This window comes from Heteronotia binoei, chromosome 3 (assembly GCF_032191835.1).
Source record: "Heteronotia binoei isolate CCM8104 ecotype False Entrance Well chromosome 3, APGP_CSIRO_Hbin_v1, whole genome shotgun sequence".
In the NCBI taxonomy this organism is placed as follows: Eukaryota; Metazoa; Chordata; class Lepidosauria; order Squamata; family Gekkonidae; genus Heteronotia; species Heteronotia binoei.
Window position 1 is genome coordinate 6,387,116 of NC_083225.1, and position 22,225 is coordinate 6,409,340.

Genomic DNA, 22,225 nt, shown 5'->3' on the forward strand with positions numbered 1-22,225 from the left:
CAAGCACCAGTTGTTTCCGACTCTGGAGTGATGTTGCTTTCACAATGTTTTCACGGCAGACTTTTTACGGGGTGGTTTGCCATTGCCTTCCCCAGTCATCTACACTTTCCCCCCAGCAAGCTGGGTACTCATTTTACCGACCTCAGAAGGATGGAAGACTGTGTCAACTTGGAGCTGGCTACCTGAGCCCAGCTTCCACCGGGATCGAATTCAAGTTGTGAGCAGGGAGCTCAGACTGCAGTACTGCAGCTTTACCCACAGGGTGTCAGTTGTGGGGGAAGGAGACAAAGAAGACTGTAAACCGCTCTGAGAAGTCCAGAGTATAAATCTACAGTCATCTCTTCTTCTCCTCCTTCTCCTCCTCCCTTTCCCACTGCTCATTTCAGATCCAATACCTGAAGGCGAATTTGCCTTGTCTGGCAAGCAGCCACTTTATTCCATGCTCACACACGGCTTGATGCAATAGCAACAGAGAAAATTTAAGAGCAAGCCCAATTACTGGCCCACACCTGATCAAGCAGTTCTGCTGTGTTTCTGAAGGCAGCCATTTGCCGATTGCTTAAATTGTCCAACAGCACCCCTCTGTTTAAAACAGCGGCGGTCTGGCTAGAGTGACGCGTGAAAATACAGAAATGTGCTGTGCATCAATGCTCCAGGCAAATGTTTCGGATAGATTATTGTCGGCTTCATGCAGACTTTCCCATTGCATAGCTAAGCTCTACATAAATGGGTCTTTGCATGTGAATCAGGTCTAATTTCTCCCCATTGAGTATTTTTACTTCAAATGGATACAGGAAGACCTGAAGCATGTTGCCAGGGGGAGGTGGGAAAGGTTTCATTCATTCATTCATTCATTCAGTCAGTCAGTCAGTCAGTCAGTCAGTCAGTCAGTCAGTCAGTCAGTCAGTCATGGTCTTGAGGACTTCTCTATTTTACTCTCTTTATACCTCCTTGTCTCCCCCAGTGGAGACTGAAAGTGGATTATTGCATTTTCCCTTTCTCTATTTGACTCCCACAACCTCCCTGTGAAGTAAGTTAAACTGAGAGGGAATGACTGTCCTAAGGTCAACCAGTGAGCTTCTATGGAAGAGTAAGGATTCAGTCCTCTGTCTCCCTAGCCCTATGCTACACCCAGGGCTGGCCCTCCCACTAGGCAAATTAGGCAATCTCCTAGGATGCCAGCCTTCTGGGGGCACCAAATTGGACAACCCCATGTGAACATATGAAGCTGCCTTCTACTGAATCAGACCCTTGGTCCATCAAAGTCAGTTTTGTCTTCTCAGACTGGCAGCGGCTCTCCAGGGTCTCAAGATGAGGTTTTTCATGCCTACTTGCCTGGACCCTTTTCAGTTGGAGATGCCAGGGATTGAACCTGGGACCTTCTGCTTATCAAGCAAATGCTCTACCACTGAGTCATGTTATCAGTGCAGGGAGGGTGCCAGAAGTTTGCCTTGCCTAAGGTACCAGACAGTCTAGGGCTGACCTTGACTATACCACACTGGGAATTTCAAAGAATAATTTGTGACCTTGTCCTCCCCATATTTCTGAGTTCCTTGGAGGCATTCCTTAGTTCCTATGGCAGGAAACAGTTCACTTGCAGCTATACTCGCTCACCACCAGGGGTCAGTTTGTAGAAAAAGAGGTGCCGGAGCTCATTAGCACAACTTATTTGCATAACTCATTTGCATATGACACACTTATTTGCATAACTCATTTGCATATGCCACACACCCCTGACATCACTGGAAGGTATACTAAATTAGATCAGCTGAGCATCTACCTTCAAATGCTTCCTGAATTAGAATTGTCACAAGAAAACCTGACTCCCGTCATACTTTTGAAATTACTTTCTCATATGCGGCCACAGTGGCATGAGGAAGATTTCCATCTGTCTGCTTTCTATGTTTTGATCATTTTCTCATTTTTTTTTGTTGGGAAAAATATTAGAATGTTTGTCAAATCTTAGAGTTCAGTGAAATTCTCACGGGGGGAGGGGGTTAAACAATTGAGCTCAGAAGCAAGTATTTCTTTTTTTGAGGGGGGGTAAGAAAGAAAGAGCACAATAAAATTTAGAGGTCCTGTGAGCTCCTGCCCAAAACGAGGCCTGTTCACCACCACCCCATGTGGCATTGGGAGGATGATCATCTGTATGGCTATGTTACTTGCTGGGCAAACCCAAAAGTGAGGTAGGGCGGCTCTAGGAACCACTGGATTTTTCCTGGAAGTGACATAAGGTAGTGCTGGTGATTCCTAGAGCCACTGTACCTCACTTCTGGGTTTGCCCAGCAAGTTTTCCCTGGAAGTGATGCAGTGGTGCAGACAATGCCACAGCCCCATGCTCCTGCCCACAGCCCCCCTGCCTGTCTTCAGGCCTGGCCTGGCAACCATACCAGGAAAAGTCGACTGGAGGACAGCGCCCCTTCTGAAATCCAGTTCCCTCTTCTGTTGTTGTCCATGGTGAAGAATCACGTTGGTGCCAAAGATAAGCATGGGCAGGCCTCAGATTCAGCAGGAGCTCACAGAAGCACAGCTCCTGAACCTTTCTGAGGGTTCCCCCTTTTCCTCCCCATCTACCTTGTCCGTTGAATAGTAGGTGCAGCTGCATAACAATCCCTGGATTAGGGAAGTGGGCAGCCACCAGCCACAGGAGCTTTGCCACGCACCCAGCAACCCTTATTAACCCCTGGAGAAACCTGCACCACCTTTCTCCACTTCTTACATGATTTTGGGCTGGCCTTTTGACTGGGGGAGCGGGCGGCCCAGGAGAACCCCAGGTAAGTGACGCTGGCTGGATCTCTAGCCAGCCCAAGCAGGCCTTGCTCGCCCAGGGGCCTCCTTTCTTTCATCAGGTTGCTTTTGGCCAGGGGGACAGCATATGTTAATAAGTTATACCGATGAACTCCACCACATATTTTTCTACAAAACAACCCCTGAGCATGTAATAAGATAGGACTGTTTTCCTCTTTAAAGGGGTTTTGAAGGGGTCCTCTGGAAAGAAATTGTTAAAAAGTTCTTCAATAAATAAAAGGGATTTTCAGTGAATTTGAAATGGGAAGTCTGGTTGGCCTTAACTCTGGCTAGCATCCCTATTACACCGGTCTCATTTTAGGCAGGAGCTCACAGGAGCGGAGCTCCGGAAGATCTAAATTTTATTCTGCTTTTTTCTTACCCTCCCCCCCCCCAAAAAAAAAACACCACCTTGGTTCTGGGCTTCACTATTCAAATCCTAAATGAGAATTTTGCTGACCTCTAAGATTTGACAAGCTTTCTAATATTTTCCCCTACATGCAAAAAAATGGGGAAATAACCAATACATATAAAGCAGAAAGATGGAAATCTTCCTCATGCCACTGTGGCCACCTGGGAGAAAGTCATTTCAAAAGCATGATGGGAGTAAGGTTTTATGATGACAATTCTAATTCAAGATGCATTTGAAGGCAGATGCTGAGCTGATATAATTTAGTCCACCTTCTGGTGATGTCAGGGGTGTGTGGCATATGCAAATGAGTTGTGCAAATGAGCTCCAGCACCTCTTTTTCTATGAAATGACCCCTGCTACTACATATCTCTAAATAGGATGGTTGTTATGGCAAGAGTGAGAAACTGGAAGTCTGAAGAAAGACTGCCAAGAGTCACCATGGGTTTCTAGTCCAAGTTGTCCTCTGGGGCACCCCATCTAAACCCAGCTCAAATGTCATATGAAAACAGTACTTGATTGGCTTCAGGAAGATGCTGTGGCTTAGAAGCAGAGCATCTGATTACACGCAGAACATCTCAGGTTCAGTATCCAGTTTAAACAGATCAGGATGTGAAGGACCTCAACCAGACACCCGGGAGAGCCACTGCTGATCAGAGGAGACAATGCTGACCTTGGGCCACGAATCTGAATCAGTAGAAGGCAGCTTCACGTGTGTTCATAGGCTCCCAAGGAGACCACATACGTACATGCTTTCAAGTTGCAACTGACTTATGTGAACCTCAGCAAGAGGCTTTCAAGGCGAGAAGAAGTGATTTGCTATTGCCTTCCTCTGCAGGGCCTTCCTTGGTGGTCTCCCATCCATCCCTGTACCGACCCTGTTTAGCTTCCAAGTTCTAACAAGATTGGGCTAAACCAGGGCTTTTATTGTAGAAAAAGCCCAGCAGGAACTTATTTGCATATTAGGCCACAGCCTCTGACACCAACCAGCCAGAACTGCATTCCTGTGCATTCCTGCTCCAAAAAAGCCCCCCCCCGGAGACTAGGACCCCCAGAATATTGTTTGTCTAGACCCCCCTCCCTTCTTCAGCATCCTTGTAGAAAATATGAAGGGACAGTGAACTCAACTTGATAGACCATTCTCCATTATTAAACTAGGATCAATTTTGCACTAGGCTTGTTCCGGGTGGAGAGCCCTTTTGCTTCTGGTGCTTCTCTCTGTTTTCACACAAGCTGCCCCAGAGCTGTAAGTTGGCTCACAGCTTTTCCACAGCAAGCAAGATTCTCTTACAAGTGGTTTCTACTTGCTGTGGAAAAGCGGCGGGCCAACTCGCAGCTCCGGGCAGCTTGTGCCAAAACTGAGAGAAGCGCCAGGGGCAAAAGGGCTCTCCACCCGGAACAAGCTGTAGTGCAAAATCAGTCTAGGTGTAAAGGTTCATGTGTTCTGGTCAGTGTGCACTCGCATACCATGAGAATAGAGATTTAGAAATCTTCATTGGCTGGACTTGCTGAGCTAGTGTTGTCCATTTGTCAGAAAACTTTCCTTTCTGCTGTGTTTATTTTATTAATCTGAATACATATATATTTTAATTCCAACAGAATGTGTCGATAAGGAAACTTTGTCACTAAACTGAACTGATTGATTCTGTACTTTTTCTCCCAAAGAATAATCTCTGTCTCTCTTCAAGCATTAACAATTTTATGAGAAGGAGATTTCAATCTGCATGTAATTATTATGCAGTCTTCATTTTCTTCCCTTCATCATAAAGAGTTGAGATTTGAAAAGGGTGGGGGGGGGAGGAGAAAAAAGGAGTTAACAATGATTTTCAAAATATGTTTGGAATTTAATCTCCTTGATGTATAAAGAAAGAGTTTAAATGACCTTTTGAGGGGAAATATTAACAAGGAAGACATTAATATATCACATAAGGTATCAAATTACAAACTTGTTCTTCACAAATGTCTTTGGGTTTTGAGTCATGTAGAAAATTTGTTCTTCAGGATCCTCTCCTTTTTGGTTATTGGTACTTACACTGACTCTAAATGTGACAGTTCATTAAAATATCGCTTTTTTTTTTTACTTTGCATGTTCTGAGATAATACAAGATCTGTATAGCAGCACTCCCCCAAAGTGAGGGTAGAGGGGGAGTCAGAACTAACCAACCCTCAGGATTAATAAGATGTAGTGAGTTGTGATTCAGTTTTGAAATAAAAACCTTCTCAAAATCCCTGTTTTGCCTGATTGCAGCGACTCTTCACCAGCCTAATTCAGCTCCCAGGGCTGTAGTGAAAACACAACAGGAAATTCTGAACTTTTTGGATTAAAGATAGAATACATGTGTGGCAAATAAATAGCTTCTTTGCAGCATCAAGAGACATTCCTTTTTATCAAGTTTCCTCCTGAAATCCAACCATCTGTTTCCTTCTTCTTCTTCTTCTTCTTCTGAATTTGGAGTCTGTTCCAAATCCATTTTGATCAAACAGCAATTTAAAGAGAGGTTCTGTGAAATTTCATAATTGTGTTCTGTAGATGCTAATAGGTAGGTAAGAAGGAAAGGTCCCCTGTGCAAGCACCAGTCGTTTCCGACTCTAGGGTGATGTTGCTTTCACAACTTTTTCACGGCAGACTTTTTATGGGGTGATTTGCCATTGCCTTCCCCAGTCATCTACATTTTCCCCGCAGCAAGCTGGGTACTCATTTTACCGACCTCGGAAGGATGGAAGGCTGTGTCAACTTGAAGCCGGCTACCTGAAAACCCAGCTTCTGCCGGGGATCAAACTCAGGTCGTGAGCATACCTTAGGATTGCAGTACTGGAGCTTTAACACTCTGCGCAAGGTCTGAAATCATCCTATCAGGGCTTCTTTTGTAGCAGAAGCTCCTTTGCATATTAGGCCACACATCGCTGATGTAGCCAATCCTCCTGGAGCTTACACTAGGCTGTGTACTAATATGCAAAGGTTGCAGTGTACTGATATGCAAAGGAGCTCCTGCTACAAAAAAGCTCTGCTTCCTATCGTCCTGCTAGAACACAGCCCTGTGGTGCATTACATTAAAAAAAAAAATCTTGTAAGGGCTGAAGGAAGGTGCTGAAGGGTGTATTGATTTCTCATCAAATAGGGATGAAAGAGAAATGCCTTTTTTAAAAAAGAGAAAAAAAGGAACATAAGATGAATCAGTGACTGTATCTAAAAAAAGGAATTTTTTGGGGGGGGGGAGGAGAGGAATTTCCCTTCTTGTAACAACACTACTTCTTTGGGGAGGGGCCACGGCTCAGTGGAAGAGCCTCTGCTTTGCATGTAGAAGGTCCCAGGTTCAATCCCTGGCATCTTCACAGAAAAAAAAAAACAGGCAGTAGGTGACTATTAGACCGATTTCCCTCTAGCCTTATGCCATTCTCACTCTCTTTTCTGTGGGGCTTCCGTCAGATTTCACACTATCTGCCCTGGGGCTGCAACTTGCTCCGCCTCTTATGCACAGCAAACAAGACCCTCTAAAAAACAATTTCTGTTTGCCACATGAAAAAGGTGAAGCTAGTTGCAGCCCTGGGTCAGATAGTGTGAAATCTGACAGAAGCCCCACGGAGAAGAGGAGCGTGAGAGCGGCGTAAGGCGAGTGGGAAATCGGTCTTAGTCTGAGTAGACTACTTCTAGTCTGAGTAGCCAATACTGACCTGGATGGACCAGTGGTCTGATTCAGTACAAGGCAGCTTCAAGTATGTGTGACTGGTTTGCTTAACTTACTATAGAACAACAGGCTCTGCATGATCCAGAAGAAAATACATTCCATAGGTGTACCCTTGGACAACCTCTGTATGCTAAGTGAAATGCAGACATTCAGAATCCTGAAGCAGAGGATCTTAGATATTGAGAAACAGTCCCTTTGTTCTTCTGGACATAAAACTTGTTCCCCTTTAGCATTTGGTATCTTCCCAGATCATGGACTGCCTGCTGCCTACCTTTCCCAGATTACTTCACCCCAGTTACGCTGCTCTTTTATGTTAGCAAGACTCGATGTTCTACCCTCAGCAGTATTGGCTGGGAGGTTTGCCAACAGCCCTTATCAGCATAGAGTCTGCCCATGTAATGGAAGGCACCTTGAAACGGTTGCCCATGTCTTACTTTATTGTGATTTTTATGGGGAAGTGTGGGACAGCAAAAGATGAGACGGCTGGACAGCATTACTGATGTAACAAACACGAATTTGAGCAGACCTCGGAGGATGGAAGACAGGAGGGCCTGACGTGACTTTGTCCATGGGGTCACAAAGAGTTGGACTCTGCAACTGAACAACAACAGCTTTTTAATTTATGGATCTGAAATAAGTGCCTGTCAACCCAGTTGTTCATTCAGATGTCACAGGGAGTCATTTCTCCAGAAAGCACTTTCCTCAGAGCATCTTTTTTGAGGGGCTCCAGTTTGGACCCAGTAAATCCAACCCTCACCAAACTTGGTGGGCTGGTAGATGAGAGTCAGCCAAGGATCCTCTGTGTGTTTGGTGTTCTTAGCTCACAGAAGATCTGTTCTGCAGGGGTCACAAACCAAACCAGTTTCTTTGGCTGCTAAAAGTTCATGATGGTTCATGATCCAAACTATATTTTCTCTGTTCCTGCCCATCGCTACCCAAGATGAGATGGCTTGATTCAGTCAAGGAATCCACAGCCCTCGGGTGCAAAACCTGAGCAAAGCTGTTAAGAGTAGGATGTTTTAGAAGTTAATAATTTGTGAAGCTGCTGTAAGTCAGGTGCAACCTGATAACAATTAATACAAACACATTCATAGCTTTCCGAAGAATGCACTGACCTGCATGGCCCAGGCTAGCCCAGTCTTGTCAGATCTCAGAAGCTAAGCAGGGTTGACCTCATTAGGCCCTGAATGGGAGACCACCAAGGAAGTCCAGGGTTGCAATGAAGAGTCAGGCAATAGCAAACCACTTCTGGTCCTCTGCTTCATGGAAAGCCCTCAAGGGTTGTCATGTGTTAGCTGCAATGACAGCACTTTCCTCCTCCTTCACGACCACCACCACCAACACCTGAATAATCAAAATTCTAGCTCAAAGGTGTATGTCATTTGCTTCCTTCTCCCTCTCTCTTGCTTCCTTCTGCATCACAGCTTGCTTTCCCCAGGCTTGCTCAATTGCAAATGACAAATGGCTATGGAGCAAAGTCTCTATTTTCCCTATTGGCTGAGGCTCCTCCCTTGGGGAGGAAGGGGGCTAGGGAGAGCTTGCTTTGCCAGGCTCTCTCAATCACACAGCAGAGCTACCAAGCCAAGACTCTCTTCCTTCTATTGGCCAAGGCTCATCAGAGCAAGAGTTGTCAGTTATCAAAGACTGTTTAATAAGCAAAATATTGCAAGGTGCTAATGTTTTAAGCATGTTTTTAAGGTTTTTTTAAAAAAAATCTTTAGTTGTGTTTGTCTGTGTCCTGTATAAAGTTTATATCTCCACTACCTAGTATTACATTTTATGAAATGCAGCCTGGGTCCGCAAAGTCCCATTTATGTCAGATCCAGCCCTCGTAACAAATGAGTTTGACATCCCTGCTCCAGCTATTTGTTTTATCTATTAATACCAGCAGACCAGGCCTAAGCAGACTTGAAACATACATGGATCAGTTGGTTTTCTGGATGGTGTTATTGTCCCAACAAATTTACTTTTCCCGCTAATAACATTTCCCAATCCTGATTGCTTCATGAGATGAAATAAAAAAGGTAAAAGTAGTCCCCTGTGCAAGCACCAGTCATTTCCGACTCTGGGGTGACATCGCATCACAACGTTTTCACAGCAGACTTCTTACTATTGCCTACCCCAGTCATCTATACTTTCCCCCCAGCAAACTGGGGACTCAATTTACTGACCTCGAAAGGACGGGAGGCTGAGTCAACCTTGATCCAGCTACCTGAACCCAGCTTCTGCCGAGATTGAACTCAGGTCATGAGTAGATCTTAGGACTGAAGTACTGCAGCCTTACCACTGTGCACCATGGGGCTCATATAGAGGCACGATACTCATGTCAGATCTGACGTTAATTACTGTTAAGACTTTCCCTGAGACACTTGTAGAGAAAGGGTATTTTCTAAGACACCATCAATATTTGTCTACATCAGGGCAGAGTTAAAGCAAAGTTTGAAATATCTTGTGCAGATACAACAGTTGTGACAAGGACATCATTCCCAAAAGGTGTGAGTGTAACCATGGTAACATTGTATGCTTCCAACAAGATCTGATGACCAATGATACGAAAAGCTGCTGAATCATCTTAGGGAGTCAACAGGCTCACACCTAAAAATTTACCTGCAGCCACAAAAGTAACATGATTCTGCAAATGGAGTCAGTAGAGAATGCATAGAAGGCTTTGAAGAGGAGAAAATGGTTCAGAGGTTTAGGCTGAGCCTGTTTCTGCCTACACATCACAGTCACAATGAGAGAGGACCCATGTGAGGTCCTGGAAATATATACACAGGGCTTTTTTGGTAGAAAAGGCCCAGCAGGAACTCATTTGCATATTATGCCACACCTCATGATGTCACCATTGTTTCACATAGGGCTTTTTGTGAAAGCAGCCCAGCAGGAATTCATTTGCATATTAGGCCATACCCCCTGACACCAAGCCAGCCAGAACTGTGTTCCTGTGCATTCCATATAATTAAATGTCTGCTTCAAAATCTTTGTTTCATTGCTTACCCTGGGCCGGCCCCTCCAGTAGGCAAACTAGGCAATTGCCTAGGGCACTGACCTTCTGGGTATACCAGTGAAGTTATCGGGGGGGGGGGCAGAAGTTAGGCTTGCCTAGGATTCTAGACAGTCTAGGACTGGTCCTGTGCTCACCGAAGATGAGGACTTAGTAATGTGTAAAGAGGCACAAATGCTCACATGAAGAAACAGTGTAACAACTGTGCCACAATATTACATCAGGAAGAAGAAGAAGACTGCAGATTTGTACCTCACCCTTCTCTCTGAATCAGAGACTCAGAGAAGCTTACAATCTCCTATATCTCTTCCCCTCCACAACAGACACCCTGTGGAATGGGTGGGGTTGAGAGGGCTCTCACAGCAGCTGCCCTTTCAAGGACAACTCCTGCTATAGCTATGGCTAACCCAAGGTCATTGAAACAGCTGTAAGTGGAGGCGTGGGGACAAAATCTAAAGGAAAATCTGAAGGAAAGAAACCCTCAAGTGAAAAACTTTCTGTGCATCTTCCCCACATTATATGGACCAAAGGTCCCCAACCTTTTTGAGGCCATAGGTTCCTTTGGAATTCTGACACAGTGTGGTGGGCACAGTCCTAAAATGGCTGCTACAAAATGGCTGCTGTGGGAGGCTGTGTTAGCAGCTGCTGCCAAAGCAACATTTTTTTTAAAAAAAAATGTGTACAGCCAATCAAATCTTCAATTAATTAATATGAAGTCAAATACTCTACCTGACCCCACCCACTTTCTAAAAACACATGACAGGCACCAGCAAATGGGTCAGCAAGCATTATGGAGCTCATGGACACCAAATTGTGATACAGTCTCTTGAGAAAAGTCCAGACCTGATTAACTCTCTATGCAGTGGGTGGTCCTTATAACTCTTGGACTTGAAAATACCACCAAATTGGAAAGACGATATCTTTCAAACTGAATTGCTGAAGCTAAAGAAATGAGAAAGACCCATGTAGAGTTGCCACCAGGGGTGGAATTCTAGCAAAAGCTCCTTTGCTTATTAGGCCACATTCCCTTGATGTAGCCAATCCTCCAAGAGCTTACAAAAAAAGAGCCTTGTAAGGTCTTCGAGGATTGGCTACATTAGGAGTATGTGGCCTAATATGCAAAGGAACTCCTGCTAGAATTCCACCCCTGGTTGCCACTGAATTTCATCTTCAGTAGAATTTAGGGGCAAAATTTTGTGGTTCATAATGAGGAGAAACTTCTAAGAGCTTTAGAGTGAAGTTACCCAGAGTTTTGGTAAGACAAGAGGAAAAAAATGTGAAGGGTTTTGCATATTGTGGCTCCGATAAAGTTTTATGGGATCTGAAGAGCATCATTTGGATCCATCGGTCTATGGAATGGCACTTCTGTTGGTGGAAAAGAATAGGGCCATTTTTTGCTGATACCTTCTTTCCATGGGAGGAGATAGTGCTCCCTGCCATTTCTGTGTGTTCCTTGGCCCCCTCTCCCCAGAACAAAAGTTCAGAGGGTTGTAAGAAGAAACAAAGAATCCCTCTTTGCCAATTCAACAGCACTGGTGGTGTTTAGAATCCTCCCCCCCCCTTTGTTGTCCCCACGTTAATCATCTCTCTAGCTTTCAAAGTAGATAAGATGTTATTTGACATTTGTCAAGAGTCACTCCATCTTGTTCCTCTTGTCATGTGTATTCAATTGTACAATGCTAGGCTATGCTTCAATGTTATGCTGCGCTTGCTATGCCTTTGATATGACTGTAACTTGTTGCTTATCTGGAGGGAGGATGGCATGTCTGGGAATTGGCTAGTTGCTAGGTAACCAAGGACAAGAGCTGGAGGAGATGCGAACCATGAACTGATAGCAAGCACCTGCGGTGATGAGAGCTTTGCAAAAACTCCGTGCAAAACCCCCGCTTTTCCTTGGCGCGCTTTGGCTTGAATTATAACGGTCAGGGCAAAGGTTTATACGTTGGGGGAACTGACAGAGAGGTCAGTTCTGATAATGCATGTGTATTCCCATGATGCTGGAATAAAGATCTTGAACTTCAATTGTCTTTCCCTTGACTCTGTGTCTGACATCTTTTTAATACTCTTATGAAATCTTCCGCCACTGAACACTCAAAAAATAGACCTTGATAAAGTACAGACAATTGCTCACGTACAAATTACATCGAGCCTTCCATTACATAAACACAAAAGCTGGGATTTAATGTTGCTTCTCGTGCGGCTATTGTGGAAGATTACGGGGTTTTTTTTGGGGGGGAGAAGCATATATATGTATAATGCTTCATATGATTAGATTCTTTTGTGTTCTAAATTGACCATCTGGATTTCCAGTGTTTATTAAAAATCCACAGCAATATTTTTTGTTTAATGCTGTGCTAGAATTTAACCTTGGCTCTGGTTCCCTTTAGCTTGTATCAAGACTTTAATTGAAATGTTGCCTTTTTTTCCTGTGTCTTAGTTTCCAGTTTGTGCTGTACTAATGCAATATCAACACTACTTGGACTTAGCATGGGTAATGAGAGCCGTAAAAAGCTTCCATGCATATCTTTTGATTCTAATGACACAGATCCAACCAGCCGCCATTGTTGCAGCATCTGCATTAAATATCATTAAACTGGATAAACTGTTTATCTTTCCATTACAGCTCTTGAAAACTGCTATCTGGAAAGTCATGACGGAAGGAGATTTGCATGCCAATTTGCAATTGTATCTGCAGGTTGATTTCTGCCGTGCTTGCAAAAGATGGAGAAATTGGCTGGATATTGGGAAACTTGGGAAGAGGGGATGGGGCAAACTTGGTCAAAGCATTTCATTTAAAGGACAGGGCACATTTCCTGCGATATCAATGTAAATCCAGTCTATCACTCCTACTCAACCGTAAGATGTCCAACCAGGATAAAAAATTTGCTAAGTACACTATGGAGTAGGATCCATTCCGGCTGGTATGAGCCATATTATAGAAGCAACAGGCAAAGTGCTGATTGATCAAGTGCATTTGTGAACGCCCTTATGAGTAACATCACATTTTTATCCCTCCTTTCTTCCAAGGAACAGTCCAAATAGTCCTGCCATGGTTACCCTTGCTTAACTCCCAAGTCCTGATGAGCTCATCCGAACTTGGGAGCTAAGCAGGGGAAACCATGGCCAATACTTGGATGGGAAACCACCAAGAAAGAGATTCTGTGTGGCTGTGGTCTTGGCATTGTGAGGCCTGATATTTTGCTGGCAACTGTGACTGGCATCCCCAGAGGTGTAACCCAGAAAACTGGAGTTTTCTCTGTGTCAAATTGAGAAGAAGTTGGTAGGCAGGTAATTTATATCTACTTAGGCAGGTGGGTGGGTAGATATAAATTACCTGCCTACCAACTTCTTCTCAATTTGACCCAGAGAGAACTCCAGTTTTCTGGGTTACACCTCTAAGGATACCAGTCACAGTTGCTGGTAAAACATCAGGTCTCACAATGCCAAGACCACAGCCACATAGCCTGGAAAATCTACAACAACCAATGGACTCCAGCCATGGAAGTCTTTGACAACATATCATCTCTGCAAGTTTCTTGCCTGGAATGCCCATGGATTGGGTTGTCATCAGTTGGTTACATCCCAGCAGTTATTCTCCTCCTCCTCTTCCTCCTTCTTCTTCTCCTCCTCTCGGGCCAGCATACATGCTTTTCCCTTCCCAATCCTGTCCTCACAACAGCTCCTTGAGGTACATTAGGCTGTCAGAGTGGGGTGGATCCAATCATCCTCTGAAGAGCTTCCCTCCAGATTAAGTGGTTCTTCCTCTAATGAAAGAGTCACTTAAATTAGAGGACATCTCTTTAGACTCAAAGGAGACTTCAAACATGAACCAAAAGGAAAGGTGGTGTATAAATATTTTAATAAATAAATGAATGAATGAACTGTGTTCAGTGGAGTGGTAGGATAGGGCTGAGATACACACCATTCTGGACCAGCCCAAAAGACACTGTGTTTGCATCAGGGCAGGAGGAGTTGAATTTGGGTCATCCAGAACTTATTATCATGACACTCTAGCCCAGAGGTGTCAAACATGTGGCCCGGGGGCCGAATCAGGACCCTGGAGGGTTCCTATCAGGCCTCCGAGCAACTGGCTTCAATTTGCTTCCTTCTCTCTCTCTGGCTTTCTTCTGCATAACAGCTTGCTTTGCAGACTTACACAGGAACTACAGAGCAAAACCTCTATTTTCTCCATTGGCTGAGGCTCCTTCCAGCTTGCTTTGCCAGGTTGTCTCAAGTGCACAGCAGAGAGACTGAGGCAAGCCTCTTTTCCTTCTATTGGCCAAGGCTCCACCCTCTCCTGGTCCCCTGGGGAATGAAGGAAAGAGCCAGAGCTTCCTTTTCCCAGTTCCCTGGATCCCATGGAAGAGCTACAAAGAAAGCACTTTTAAGACCAATGAGTGCTAATGTTTTAAGCATGTTTAAAGGATTTTTTTTTAAAAAAAAATAGTGCTTGTCTGTGTCCTTTATAAAATTTATGTCTCTGCTACCTAATTTTAAATAGGTATACACATGGCCCAGTCTGACATGGCCTGGCCCAATATGGCCAGGTTCAACAAGGTCCCATTTATGTCAGATCCGGCCGTCATAACAAATGAGTTTGACAACTTTGCTCTAGCCACTACACCACAGACAACAAAAAGAATGCAATTGAAGAAAAAAAAATCAAAGTGGACAGCAAGGTTGTCATCATTTGTAAAGGCACTTCCATCCAGTGGAAGCTTCTTGGACCCACTATATTCTTCAAGCATGTCATACTAGGACATGTTGACATTTTATAGTTAATATAGGACAGGTCTTGCTTGGCCCAGATTTGCTGCTTCCATAGGTTTCTGTGACAGTTGTTTGCAAATGTAGGAAAAACACAAAGAACGAACAGCTGCTGAATCTTCAAGGTGAACCGAGAGCTTCGAGACTGGACGAAATCATCAAGGACAGCTAGCTGAGTTTCCGTTCCATTAGCAACATTTCTTGGAGGAGTTTTACACATTCTTATATTGCACCACTGCTACAGAGAGATTGGTGTGATTATTTAAGACAGGGTGCGACCTTTTCCTTATTGGCACCCACAACATTTGCTTATTTTATGAGTCTTATTTTCTTTTTTTTCTTTCAGAGGAGATTTTCCTAATACATTTGTTGGCGAAAATATTGATTTTTTCCCCCAGCATAAAGGGGAACAGTCCTCATGAAATTTTGATAAGAAATTTTTAAACAAAAAAACCCCAATAACTGAGGCCAATTAAATTATTAGATAACTCCTATTGATTTGTTGCTCTTGCAAGACTGCGACATGCTGAAATATTAAATAGCTGTATTTGCTTTTAGTCTTATTGGAAAAGAGGTCAGGTGTGCAACCTTAGCCAGCCAGCCATGAACTGTAAGCCATTACCTTGATGAAAATATTCATTTCATTTTTTTCCCCTTCTCTCTCTCTCTCTCACCAGAAATGAAATGGAGAGGAATACATCAAGTGAACAGCTGAGCTGTGCATATAGACTCAGGTGAATAGGTTCAAAGTCATGTGTCACCCGAGTCAAACTGCATAACTTGACAGCTATGGGTGGGAGCTAATTAATCACCTCCAGCATCTGTTAAGACAAAACAGGCTCGGCTTGAGCTTTCGGCAGGTGGCTTCCCTTCCTGCCATTCTGTGGACGGTTTAATGAAATGCCTTGTCCAGATCCTGGAGAATCAGAGATAGGGTCCATTCTGAGACAGTCGATGGATGTAGTCTAGTATTAAAGATGAGGCCATTTGGCTGAGGCTGATCTTTCCATACCAATGGAGGTATAAGTTCATACAGAGAGGCTAATTCACATTCTCTCTCCCCCCCCCCCTTCTACAAAATGGAAATGAGCGCTAGTCCCACAGGCATTGTTGTGAGGATGAAAGATTCTTTGGGTTGGATCCAGAAATCTGTCAACGGAAGGCATTGACGGTCACAAATCTTCCCCGCATTCACCTCCACTGCAGTAGTTCTTTCTGACCCAGGAGTGGGATCTTTGCAGAATGAGAGACGTGTGGGTCAGGAAGCTGCAGTGGGGAACGGGACAAAATAAAATAAATCACATCAGCATTTGTCTATCAATAATAAACACTGAGAAAATCATTTTTAAAATCTTGGGGCCCAAAAGAACAGTAGGGGGAGGGGTTGTAAGCTAGAAACAATCCTGAGACAGCTCTGGCTGTTGATAAGTTATTTTAATATGTAATTCAATCTAATGGATAGTTAAAGCCAGATCATTTGATATTTAATCCTGCTATAGGTGTGCCCAGGGCATTTTTGTAGTAGGAATTCCTTTGCGTATTAGGCCACACACCCCTGATGTAGCCAATCCTCCAAGAGCTTACAGAGCTTTTAGTACAGGGCCTACTGTAAACTCCAGGAGGATTGGATACATCAGGGGTGTGTGGCCTAATATGCAAAGGAGTTCCTGCTACAAAAAACACCCGAGTGTGCCCACTCTTGTAATTATTATTGCCAATGTTCTGCTGAACTGTTAATGTTCCAGACTGTAGTCACAAGAGCAGATAATTAAAGTACAAGTAGGGAGAGGGGGAGTGTGGGAAAGACTTGTGATTCTTGGATCACCAAATCCAACCCGGATACCTAATCATAGTATTATATCCTGCCCACACAAGTATGAGCATCTTCGTTAGTGCTGTCAGTCTGTACAATTCGAATTGAAGGTATCTAATCTGAAAAAAACAAAAAACAAAGAGGACATTTCACAAATTTTGAATAGTTGGATCTTGCCATCAACATTAGACATATGAATCAAAACATAACAAAATCAACTATTGGTTCATTTTTATGTATTCAACCCTTTCAGAATGCCGTTGTGTTGGGATGCAGTAGAAGAGCGAGATTTAAGTCCAGTAGTAGCTTAGAGAGTGACCATATTTTCAGAATATAATCTTTCAGTTTTGTCCAGAGCCATAGCCAGGGGGAAGGTGCATGGGGTCATGCCCCCTTTTGAATCTGCAGTGTGATGCCCAGGGGTGGAATTCTATCAGGAGCTCTTTTGCATATTAGGTCACACACCCCTGATGTAGCCAATGCTCCAAGAGTTTACAAAAAAGAGCCTTGTAAGCTCTTAGAGGATTGGCTACACCGGGGGCGTGTGGCCTAATATGCAAAGGAGCTCCTGCTAGAATTCCACCCCGGAGATGCCCTCTTCCCCCCTCTGCCCTGAAGTTCAGCTTGTGCACCCGCAGGATGGGAGCAGAGAGAAGCAAATTTGCATGAGCCAGAGCAAAAGAGAGGGCCTCCCTTCTCACCCTTTCCCCACTTCTTCCCTTAAACTTCTTACCCCAGGCCCACCAGCCCTTCCTGCTTCATCCCACTTGCCTCCTCTTTCTCTCTCTGTCTCTCTGCCTCTCTCTCCCTGACTCTGTCTCTCTCGCAGCATTCCTATAGACAGCATCAACAGACAGCATTGTGGCTTTCCAGTGAGGAACAGGCCCAGGAAGCCAGATATGGCAAGGGGCGGATGTTTACAGGAGCTAATTTCAAACCAAATGTTTTAATTATGCTGCTCGGCTTTGGGATTAAATTATCACCTTTTTTTTTTTAACAGAAGACTTCAGTTATATTGTGGCAAACAGGCTTTAAAATGTAGTTGTAGTGTGTGTGTGTGTGTGTGTGTGTGTGTGTGAGAGAGAGAGAAAGAGAGACTTTCTACCTGCCTATGGCATGTGCCACTTAAAGCACAATTGCATGCTTCTAGCATTTAATTTAATTAGTGGTGTCTCAGAGGTGCCTGGTGCCTCCTCCCCCCAAAATTTGTGACCACAGGGCTGATTGTGCCCATTGACTTCTGTGGGAGAAAGTCAAAGTTTAGTCAGGCCATTGCTGAGGTAAGAGAGAAGGGGGAAACCTAGCCCCACTTTCAAAGTCTATTCTAGTTCCACAAATGACAGATCCAGTTTGGTCATAATAAGATGGCTATTATACAAGTGGTTCATTATGCCCCCTGAAAATGCCAGATAAGAGGGTAGATGCTGATCTTTTAAGCAAGGCATCTCATTTCCAAGCTGGTCTTGTCAGATCTTGGAAGCTAAGCAGGGTTGGCCCTGGTTAGTATCTGGATAGGAAACCATGGGGGAAATCCAGAGTCGTTATGCAGAGGCAGGCAATAGCAAACCACCTCTAATCATCTCTTGCCTTGAAAACCCTACAGGGTCACCATAAGTTGCCTGTGACTTGATGAAACTTTCCACCACTAACAGCGAAATCATTTGTGAAAATATGAAGCTGCCCTGGACTGAGTCAGGGACCGGTTTCGGTTTCAAAAACCTTCATCAGTCAAGACTTTAGCTTTGCTGTTTAGTACATCATGGCTTCAAGCTACCTAAAGAAAAGATCACTTGTTACTTGAAGCACCAGTCCTTCCTGTTTAGGACAAAAGTTCTGTTATTTTCTGGCTGGCAATTATCATACCAAGAAAATAACAGAACTTTTGTCCTTAAGAGTAAGGACTGGTGCTTCAAATAGCAAGTGATCTTTTCTTTATGTAGCTTGAAGCTATGTTCTAAACTGCAAAGCTTAAGCCTTGGCTGATGAAGGTTTTTGAAACTGAAACCGGTCCCTTGAATTGACTTGATTCTTCTTTGGACTTATTAACATCATGACGGTAGACTGCAACCTTTGTAATGAGACTTTTTATGCAGCAAGACAATATGTATTTCTAATTGGATATGGACATTTCCCTTTAAGGACTTTGTTGCGGCTACAATATAATTGCTCTTATAGTGCTACACAGTTTGCTATTTTTTTTTTCCTATCTATGTGAAACTGTGGTTCTTCATTGCTGTAATCAGACCATTTATCTATCTAAGTCAATGTAGGCAGCAGCTATCCAGGATCTCAAATAATTTAACTGGAGATGCAGGGGATGGAACATGGGACCTTCTGTAGGCTAAGCAGATGCTCTACCACTGAGCCCACCTCTGACATTAAAACTCACTTGAATATTTTATGTTTCTGCCTGATTGTATAATCTAAATATATCACAATAAGAACATTTGCTTTGCCATCACTTTTGACCTGACTCAATGGTAGGGATCATTTTGTAGAAAAACAGATGGTGGAGCTCATCCAGGAGTTATTATGCAGCTGCACCTACTATTCAATGGACAAGGTGGGGAGGAGGAGGAGGAACCCTCAGAAAGGTTCAGGAGCTGTGCTCCTGTGAGCTCCTGCTGAATCTGAGGCCTGCTTGATTGTGTCCCATCTAATGCTTATAATGCGACTTCATTCTTCTATAATAGGGATGTGCAAGGGGGAAAATAATTTTTATTCTGGTCTATTGGATCTGAGAAATATCAATATTTCCCAATATTCCCAATCACGATATCAGTATGGTATTGGGATTTGGTAAATATTCAGGAAACCTGAATTTATTTAGCTCCATTATACTCTATGAGGACTGTCCCTACAGAGTATAATGAGAAACTGATATGGAGGCTGGATTTTTTTAAATATAGCTAGGCACCAAATTTATAGCAAAGCTGCTGGTGCCTCTCCTCAACCCTTGCCCCAAATTTGAAAAAGATTGGATCAAAGAGCCCATTTCTATGAGCCTCAAAAGAAGATCCCTCCATCTTCCATTATTTCCAGAGGAGGGGAAAATCTATTTAACAGGAGCACATGTGTGTTGTGGCTTGCAAAAGCCACTTAAAGGGAGTTCCCTTTCAATGGGTTTTCCAAGCCATGCTGCATGTGAGTAGAAAGTTGTGAGTTCACACAAAAGTGCCACTTTGCCACTTTGGGGTTGACTCAACACGTGGTATGGATTGAATGACCCATTGAAAGGGATCATAAGAACATAAGAGAAGCCATGTTGGATCAGGCCAATGGCCCATCCAGTCCAACACTCGGTGTCACACAGTGGCCCAAAACAAAACCCAAGTGCCATCAGAAGGTTCACAAATGGGGCTAGAAGCCCTTCCACTTTGCCTCCCCCCCCCCCACCAAGCACCAAGAATATAGAGCAGCACTGCCCCAGACAGAGAGTTCCAACAATACACTGTGGCTAACAGCCACTGATGGACTTTTGCTCCATATGTTTATCTAATCCTTTCTTGAAGCTGGCTATGCTTATAGCCACCACCACCTCCTGCGGTAGTGAATTCCACATGTTAATCACCCTGTGGGTAAAGAAGTACTTCCTTTTATCCATTCTAACCCAACTGCTCAGCAATTTCATTGAATGCCCATGAGTTCTTGTATTGTGAGAAAGGGAGAAAAGTATTTCTTTCTCTACTTTCTCCATCCTGTGCATAATCTTGTAAACCTCTATCATGTCACCCCGCAGTCGATATTTCTCCAAGCTAAAGAGCCCCAAGCGTTTTAACCTTTTTTCATAGGGAAAGTGTTCCAAACTTTTAATCATTCTACTTGCCCTTTTCTGGACTTTTCCCAATGCTATATCCTTTTTGAGGTGCGGTGACCAGAATTGTACACAGTATTCCAAATGAGTCTGCACCACTGATTTCTATAGGGGCATTATGATACTGGCTGATTTGTTTTCAATTCCCTTCCTAACAATTCCCAACATGGTGTTGGCTTTTTTTTATTGCAATCGCGCACTGTCTTGACATTTGGTGGGGACCCTCTTGGCATGAGGTGGGGAGTCTCTTGACCGCACACAGCCCTGAGAGGCTCAGCTAGGCTGCAAGAGGAGCCCACCAGCCATTAGGTATAGTTGAACCCAAATAAAAGACGTTTTTTTCTGGCTTTTATTCAGGCTCAATTATATCAGTAGCCAAATCAGATTCTCTAATCTGTATTTGATGAAATAAATACCCGAGAAAATACTGATAAGTTATTTCTTGGGTATTTCTTTGGCTTGATTTATACCAAGAGCATACTCCTATTCTGGAATGTAGGTAATGCTGGGGGGGGGGGGGTGTGGTGGTGAATTCCTCACTGGAAAAAGATATATTAGGCTGATTGCGCACGAACCTTGCTCTGCGCCAGGCTTCCGTTTCTCTCTGGAGCAAGCTAGCGATTTCACAATGGTTGCTCTCCGCCGTCATTTTGTGCGGGAAAACCTCACAATTTGCAGTACTGCAGTGTAAGCCTGGGTTTTTTCAGGTGTACAATGCGGCACGGCAATTTGCGGGTTTTCCCCACGCAAAATGGCGGAGCAGAGCAACCAGTGCGAAATTGCTAGCTTGTTCCAGAGAGAAACGGAAGCCTGGTGTGGAGCAAGATTAGTGCAGAATCAGTCTTAGACTCTTTCCTTCTTCAAGGAGTATTATCTCCTTTGTCAAAACTTCTGGGCTTGGATCCTATGAATTAGTTTCACGTGCTCGAGATCGTCTCTGCTACAGCGTGTGATTCTTTTTCTGCAAAAACTTCTATTTTGCTCAAGATCCCATAGAGCACAAATGGAAGTTATAGCAGAACAGGAAGCAGGCTGCATAGTGGTGGCAGCAGCAGAAGAGATTGGATTTATACCCTGCCCTTCACTTGGAGTCTCAGAGCAGTTTCCCTTCCTAACATTCACAGAACTCGGTCATAGGATCCAAGACGACAGTTACCTAAATTATTCATGATTGATTGGTCAATTTCCTACAGAAAATCAATACTCCAGGCAACTTGAATCAATTTTTTTTTAAAAAAATGTAACAAAATAAACAGATTTCAATTTAAATTAATGCAATAACCTTGTTCAGTGTAATGAGGGCTGCTTCACACATTTTCTAATATTTCATTCATTTTTTTTTGTTGTATTTTCACAGTTATCAAGGGCCATCAAGGGCCATTCCATTTGGCACTGACTATATTCTCAATGGGGAGCTCTAGCTAATCCTGGCTCTTTGATGAGCAAACTTGTGTGTGACATGTTTCTAAGTAGGTTTCTCTCAGTCGTGTGTATGCTTCAAAAATGTGTTTTCTGCACAAACTGGGTGAGAGGGTGACAATGTGGCGAATGAAATTCAATGCTGATAAGTGTCATACTACTTTGCCCAGAGAATTATTAAAATATGGGAAGTAATCATGATGACCATGGGAATAAACAGCTTGAAAAGAAGATTGGATAGATTCATGGAGGATATGTCTATCAGTGACTACTAGCCATGGTGACTAAAGGGAACCTCCACATTCAGAGGCACTGATCTTCTGAATCCCAGAACCAGGAGGCAACATTGGGAAGGTCTCAGCCTCTGTGCCCTGTTGTTGACCATCCAGAAAAAGTGGTTGGCAGAATGTGAGACAGAATGCTGGACTGGATGGATTTTTTCTCTGACCCAACAGGGCTCTTCTTAACAGGGGTCATTTTGTAGAAAAATAGGTAGTGAAACTCATTAGCATAGCTCATTAGCATA